At 43.7% G+C, this 8,254-nt stretch overlaps 1 long non-coding RNA gene across 1 annotated transcript; it reads right to left on the bottom strand.

Moving 5' to 3' along the window:
• Window positions 1-961: 961 nt before the first annotated feature.
• On the bottom strand, window positions 962-6,999 carry LOC121139890. Its single transcript, XR_005876709.1, has 3 exons — window positions 6,916-6,999; window positions 4,742-4,810; window positions 962-1,448 (listed from the first exon to the last, which is right to left on the bottom strand). It is a non-coding gene; the product is annotated as an uncharacterized LOC121139890 (long non-coding RNA).
• Between the last annotated feature and the right edge of the window lie 1,255 nt (window positions 7,000-8,254).

The raw sequence follows: 8,254 nt of genomic DNA, 5'->3' as shown, positions 1-8,254 counted from the left end.
AACAGTGCTATGTGAATTATTAAATTTTCTGGTGACAAGAGAAAGAGAACTTTCACTACTGCAAAGTGAAAATAAATCACAAAGTGTTTAATCACCTCTTGGGCATTGAATACCCTCACAGTGTCCTTTTGTCATCTGAGACACTTTGGAATTCTGTGAAATGCATTAGAAAACCAAAAGTTCTAATTTGGACTCTGAAGAGTGGGAAAATATGTGCTATAGACAAAAACCTCTCCAATCCTACTAGGTAGCACCTGTGTGGTCTTTGGATAAGTCAAAAGAACCAGAAGCCCTCAAATACTGACTCAGAAGCAGGTTTGGCAAATGAAGCAACATAAAGAAAATGTGTTGACACTAGAACACATGTCACCTTGCAAAATGTACTGGGTATTTAATGAATAAAAGTTGATTTGAGTGTCATTATTTTGACCCCCACACAGACACCCATTTTCCTGAGTTTTGTCATTGTTACCTAGAGTATTCAAAAGATACAAATCTATAAGGGAAAGAACCCACAATCAGAAAAGAAACGTTTTTCAAATAAAAGTCATTATACTTGTGCCCTTCTGCCCAGAAAATCCTTCTGCATTGTGAGGAAAAACAAAGCATTCACAGGGAATTGGTGTACATTTCTATGTACCCTAGATTCACAATATTTTTTCAGAGTGAAAACACTCAACTCATATTTGTGAATAAATGAGTCAGAAAGCAAAATTTAATAATATTTATTAACACGTTCCTGTTTTCTTGCATGAGCTTAACAAATAAAGGTACACAGCATTTGATGTCAGATAATGCACTGTACGAATTAAAGGAATCCTAAAAGATAGTATAGTTTTCCTACATTTTTGGAGAAATATAAAGGAAAACGAAGGCATGACCAACTTACCTCCCAGACTCTAAAACTAATAAACCTCCTATTTCAGGGATTAATGTTTATCTACCCCAAGAAATCAGTGAATGAAACACACAGTCAGCATGTTCTGTTTCAGTTGAGAGAGGGAGGAGGAGGACAAGGACAAGAAAGGAGGACGAGGAGAAAGAGGAAGTAATATAAATGGAAGGCATGTCTTCCTCCCTTTGATACTCTTCCCTTTCTTCTTTTTCTTCTCCTTTCCCTCTCTCTCTTTTATTTCTCAGTTTTATTCCTCATTCTCAGTGACATTGATATCTTCTTCCTCCTCCCTTTCCTCCTCCCTTTCTTCCTCCCTTTCTTCCTCCCTTTCTTCCTCCCTTTCCTCCACAGTTTCCACGAGCACCAACTCCTCCTCTCCATTTTCACCTTCCGTTTCTTCATATATTTCTAGAATTCCATGCACACCCTCTTCCATGTCATCCACCGGAATCAGTAAAATCAGGGTGTCCCATGATGTATGGGGCTCCAGAATGTCTTCAATGTCGAGACATGGACAACTTCCGTAGTCAAGCATGATGACCCTTACTGGAGGCTGTAGGAAGAAATATGGGTGAAGCGATCCTAAATGCCTAGGGAATGGAGAAGTGGAGTAAATGGCCTGAGCTGAAAAGTTTACATCTGAATATTCGGACGAAAGCCACCTTGCAGAATTTCTCTGGGGTAAATTAGATACAAAGCAGTACTCATATTTATAGGGAGACCTAAAGCTTTTCCCAACTCTATGGTATGGAATGTTACTAAGAGTTTGAGGTAGAGCATACCTGCAGTGAAACAGTCTTTTCCAGACAAAACGAAGCAGGTTTACAATAGAAATCAAAGTGCCTGGGACTTCGTGTGAAAATTGTGCACATAAATCAAGCCAGTACAACTGCTACCACGTATGGAGGAGGGGGTTCTAGAGTTCTCTGTCTGAGGAGCTATGGGAGATTGATGGCTGTGAGGGCAAGGAGGGTCTGTTTTATTCAGGATTGCTGTTCCTGAAATATTCCCAACACCAGCAGATGATCCCAAACCTAGGCACATGCAAGCAGCACTAAGCATACTCCGTTGAAAAAGACCACATGTGGATGAGAAGAAAAGGTGGTGAATGGGGAAAGGGGAAGAAAACAGAATAAGGACTGTATTTGACCAAGGCATGCATTAGAAAATAAAAATTCTTATTTGTGAGGTAGTGAAATAAAAAGGTAGAGTGCGTGGAATACCATCTCTAAACAAACCCGTCAGGGTCTATCTGGGAAACAGTCAGGACTAGTTACATATTGTCGAGAATCTGACTTTTCTAAGTGAGAGGTGGATTTATTCCTTATGGTGTCGTCAGACCTAACACTTCCCCTTCTGCTGCATTTGGACATGTCTCCTCATAATAAGACTTCACTTGTTTTGTGACATTAAAAAGGAAGTGAGGGTGAATACCTCACTGTGACTCCCATGGTCTTTAAGAGCTGACAGCAAGGCAAGGTAGAGCAGGAGACACCTTCATTTCCAGAAAGGGGAATTATGCCCTCTGCCCAGGGTTTTTCTTAGATCCTGTTAGAACCTGGGACTCCTCTCTCTGCTGCTAGAGATACTGTCCCCACTTCAGTATCAAATATTCACTACCCTGAGAACACACATAACAATGAGGAGTTGGAATGTCTGACCAGTACTGCCTGTCCTTTCCAAGGCAGGCAGCAGAGGGTAGATCCTGTCTGGTCTACAGTGTGCTTTCCCTGAGTTTTCCCTCACACTGTTCATCTTTACTCTGAACCATAGAATGTTGATGTGATGTCTAATAAGACACAATCTCGCCTTTCTAAGTGATATCTTCACTGTTAAAGAAAGTGATAGTATACCACAACTTGTCTCATTTTACTAGGTCCTTCAATGGCTGAGAACAGAAGAGTTCTGGAGTCTTTAGGTCCATTACTTGAGTTATTTTAGTATTCACCTAGGTTCTTTACATGCAGGTATCTTCTCTATTGAATTGTTGTCACAATTTCAAGAGTCTCTAAGGAAAAATAACACTGACTCCTTAGAAAGGGATGTTTCGTGTGAGCTGGAGGACTGCCCTTAAATATCTATCATGATATTTATTTTTATACTAGGCTTTTCCCCCACCTTTCATTGTCACTTGAATATAAGACCTCATTTCTGGAGCAGATATGAAAGCATTACATCTGAAAATTTTTGTTCATATCATCTAAGAACTGACATGAGGGACAGGTGTACTTTGTGTGAGACTCATCTTGTATGGGTTGGAGTCTTTTCTTGGTGACTTGACCTTACTGTGGAGGAGTCTTTTCTTGGTGACTTAACGTTACTGTAGATCTTGACAGATCCTAGAAATTCTTCCTCTGCTCATGTCACATGTGGTAATAAATGTGTTCTTCTACCTCTCAGGATACTTCAGAAAATAGTACAATGTATCAAATATAGTGATTCCCTTACCAAAGTCATGTATACTGTGCAAGAAATTAGACCTATCACAGTACATTCATCTTTAGGATTGCTATGTCTTCTCATAGTCTGGTATGATTATCTGAGTCCTCAGCATCTTGAAATATACCAGCCTGTTAGATTCTGGGATAACTTACTGAAGTAATGGCTTCTCATTCCATCTTTCCATCCTAGACTTTGTCTTCATTGGGATAAAAACATGATGCAGCCACAATCTGTATGATCCTATTTTTCTAATGAAAGGAGTAAAGTTGGAGTGAATGTCCTCAGTTCACCTCTCCAGGAGTCCTTTATTTAACCACAGGGAGAGCCACACTGACCTGCCATTGCTCCTTTTCAGTTGGCTGACTCTCAGAACAACAGCCTCTCTTCATGATTGTCAGAAGGGACTGAATAGATCTGGGGTCTACTCTCTCTATGACTTTATTCTACTAAAGGCAGTTGTTGATATTAATATTTTATCTGAATCCAGTCAGAATGGCTAAGATAAAACAAATCAATTGACAGCAATTGCCTTTAGAGAAGTTGTTGGGGAAAGGGAACCTTCAATCACTGTTGGTGGGACTGCAAACTAGTATAGTCACTTCTAACTAGGTGTGGAGAATTCTCAAAAACATAAAACAAACAAACAAACAAAAACCTAACATGTGATCCAAACATGCCACGCTTTGACATATGCCCAAAAGATTGACATTGTACTCCTTAGATACTTGCTCAGTGGTGTTCATTGCTACTCTAACTCTACTTATTTTATTGACGTGTGTTTTTTAAAATTTCATTTATTTTATGTGCATGAATGTTTTGCCTGCATGTATGTTTGTTTACTACATACGAGATGGGAGAACCATGGGGGTCAGAAGACACAATCCCCTAAGACAGTTGTGTGCTGTCTTATGTTTGGTGTGAATTAAGCCTGGGTCTTCTTGCAATAGGAACAAATATCTTTGACCACTGACTCACCTCTCCATCCCCATAACTCTAGCTGTAAAAGGTAGGAAATTGAAACAAAATGTGTGTGTGTGTGTTTGTTCATTACCAAAGTGATTAGTTATTAAATCATTAGTATACAAGATGGACTAAGAAGACTGTATTATATATTTAGGAATATATATGATACAATAAGTAAAGAAATGGAGCTCAGGGACCATGAATTTGAGACAGAACTGTGGGTTTGCACATTTGACATTAGAGGGAGAAAAAGTAAGGAAAATTGATGTAAATATATTTATGTTTAAAATGAGAATAAAGTTTCACCTCCCTGAGTAACTCAGATGTGGAAATGGCAAATTACCTGCAAACTCCAGAGAATGAATCTTTGAGAAGGTATATGATCAAGGCTGGTCAGAATCCCCTCTCAAAGGAAACAAATAAAAAAATAAATATCCTTACTTCCTTCACACCACAGGATGGAATCCAAGGAACTGCACAGGGCTTGCTGGGTGGGCTTGCTACAAGTGACTGCCGGAAGAGATTAGAGTAGATCTCAGTGAGGAAGTTCACAGTTATCACTTAGCATCATTTCTTTCTCTTCCCAGAATCTCAACATCCATGACTCTCCTCCTACACAACCCACTTCCATTAATATCCTAAGACTGTGAGATTTCCCTCAGTTATCCTCCACCTGAACCTAAGAAAACCTCATCAAATGATGTGACTGACTGTGATGACCCAGGTGGAGAGCCTCACTCTCCTTGGTGAGTGAGTAGGGGGTGGGTTGGAGGGGTCCCTGGGAAGCATGGGAAGATGGGAGCTGGGAGCCTGAGGGGATGGGACCTTTTATATGTAAAATAAGATTGTCTCTAAATTTGAGAAAAACACCCACTACAGGTTATCACAAAATTGGACCTGTGACTTGGGTAGCTGCCTGGGAAGCCCAGACTCTAGTGCCCCATTTCTATTGCAGATTGGAAGACTAATTCTGCTTAGTCAGGATTCCCTTCACTCTTCCCTCTTCTTTGATCAGTATTCTACCTGATCAAATCAAGAAATTCTTTCCTGCTGGCTGGCCTTCCAAACCCAGTCACAAAATGATTCACCATTCTCAGACTCCCAAAATGACACGGGGCGGGCAATACAAGAAAACAGAGTTACACACACACACCCTGGAAACAAACACACACACACACACACACACACACACACACACACACACACACACACACACACGAAGCTGTGGGGCTACATGTAAGTCTCTGTCTCCTCACCCAGATACAACAGGAGGCACCAATACCATACCTACTGACCTCCAGTAAGTACTGCATATGCCAGAAGTCACTTGGTGACTGACCTGACCCTGTCACAAGACTCCTCACTGTTGTTAAAATGTCTAGGTTTGCACAGCCTGGACTACAATAGAACAAAGAAACCAGCATGGCAATACCCCAAGTTTCTCAGCTTCCCCCAAAGATGATCGACACCCCCAGGTCAGCAGTAAGCAGTCTTAAGAACTCAATGTCCTTGATCCAGAACTGCCATGTCTAACACCCCCATCTCTTTTTAATCATGAATAAAGGTGGGAATGAAATGTTCAGACATTACGCTGGCCTGCCCTGTTACCTGGCAAGATGCACTCAGGCAGCACTCTGGCCAGCCCAGAGTTGTTTGAGAACCATGCAGGTGCAAAGGGCCCCTTTAAAGGACTGACCCCTGCCTGCTTATGCTCTCTTACACTTTTACTCTCATCTTACTCAACATCTCATCTCTTCTCTTTCTCTCATCTCTCTCTCTCTCATATCTTATCTCTCTCTCTGCTCTGCACAGGTTGGTTACCTCTCACACCCCTTTCCCTCACTGTCCACCAATAAACTCCACTTGGGATCGTTGAGCCACAGTTTGTGTCTCCATACTGGATAAACTTAAACATCTTAACAACATCGGTTCCCTGCCTGGGAACCTAGACATTTAAACAACACTCACTACCTGACTTCATTATAGCCACACAATGGCACTGGAAAACGAGGAAAGTCTGCACCAGTCCCGGGCCATGCCCTGAACCTGTACAGCAGGGACTCTAGCTCTAGGCTACAAGGGAGGACTGAAAGGCTCCTCCTCATCCCCCACTATTCCCTTGTGCCTCTTCCCTCTCCCCCAGTAGTACTGAAAGAGCAGGAGTTCCAGAACTGGTCACTAGCTGACTGCCATCTACCACACTCATAGAAAGTCTCAGCATATTTTTACTGCCACAATGACCCTAGACAGCCACACAAATCGCGCAGTCACTACCCCTTCACTGAGATAACTGCCTGGGCAGCTCTGACTCTAATGCTCCCTGCCGTTTCTATGGAGGAAAATTCCCTTCCCACTTCCTATTTGTCCTCTGCTCAGTATTGCAGAAACGAAGAAGTCCAGAAATTCATGAACCTTTGTGGCCACCAAACAGCCAACTCACTCACAGAAGGATTCACTGTCCTAGGACTCAAAAAATGTCGCAGGGAAACCACTAGGAGACTGGTCCAGTCACCTCTGCCCCGCCCCACCACCCTACACACCCAGTGTAAATCTGGGCATCTCACACTCTTGTGCCCCCTAGCTGTGGGGCTACATGGAAGGCTCTGTCTCCTCACCCAGATCCAACAGGAGGCACCAACACCGTTCCTGCAGACCTCCAGTCAGTACTGAATAAGCCAGAAGTCACTCGGTGACTGACCAAGCGCCCAGTCACAAGATTCCACACTACCTCACTTCATTATAACGACACAATGGCCTGGGAAAGCAGGACGGGCTGCACCAGTCACGGACCACGCCCTGAACCTGTACAGCAGGGACTCTAGCTCTAGGTTACAAGGGAGGACTGAAAGGCTCCTCCTCATCCCCCACTATTCCCTTGTACCTCTCCCCTGTCCCCCAGTAGTATCCTACTGAAAGGGCAGGAGTTCCAGAACTTGTCACTACCTGACTGCCCTCCTACCCCACTCACAGAAAGCTTCAGCATATTCTTACTGCCACAATGACCCTAGACAGCCACACAAGTCTCGAAGTCGCTACCCCTTCACTGAGATAACTGCCTGGGCAGCTGTGACTCTAATGCTCCCTGCCGTTTCTATGGAGGAAAATTCCCCTCCCACTTCCTATTTGTCCTCTGCTCAGTATTGCAGAAACGAAGAAGTCCAGAAATTCATGAAGCTTTGTGGCCTCCCAACAGCCAACTCACTCACAGAAGGATTCACTGTCCTAGGACTCAAAAAATGGCAAAGGGAGGCCACTAGGAGACCGGTCCAGTCACCTCTGCCACGCCCCCACCACCCTACACACCCTGGGTAAGTCTGGGCATCTCACACTCTTGCGCCCCCTAGCTGTGGGGCTACATGGAAGGCTCTGTCTCCTCACCCAGATCCAACAGGAGGCACCAACACCGTTTCTGCAGACCTCCAGTCAGTACTGAATAAGCCAGAAGTCACTCGGTGACTGACCAAGTGCCCCGTCACAAGATTCCTCACTACCTCACTTCATTATAACAGCAAAATGACCTGAGAAAGCAGGATGGGCTGCACCAGTCACGGACCACGCCCTGAACCTGTACAGCAGGGACTCTAGCTCTAGGCTACAAGGGAGGACTGAAAGGCTCCTCCTCATCCCCCACTATTCCCTTGTGCCTCTTCCCTCTCCTCCAGTAGTATCGTACTGAAAGGGCAGGAGTTCCAGAACTTGTCACTAGCTGACTGCCCTCCTACCACACTCACAGAAAGCCTCAGCATATTCTTACTGCCACAATGACCCTAGACAGCCACACAAATCGCCCATTCATTACCCCTTCACTGAGATAACTGCCTGGGCAGCTCTGACTCTAATGCTCACTGCGGTTCTATGGAGGAAAATTCCCCTCCCACTTCTTATTTGTCCTCTGCTCAGTATTGCAGAAGCGAAGAAGTCCAGAAATTCATGAACCTTTGTGGCCTCCCAACA

This window comes from Mesocricetus auratus, unplaced genomic scaffold (assembly GCF_017639785.1).
Source record: "Mesocricetus auratus isolate SY011 unplaced genomic scaffold, BCM_Maur_2.0 Super-Scaffold_100003, whole genome shotgun sequence".
Classification (NCBI taxonomy): Eukaryota; Metazoa; Chordata; class Mammalia; order Rodentia; family Cricetidae; genus Mesocricetus; species Mesocricetus auratus.
Note: the sequence above shows the minus strand (reverse complement) of the source record. Positions and strands in the feature narration are given on the sequence as shown.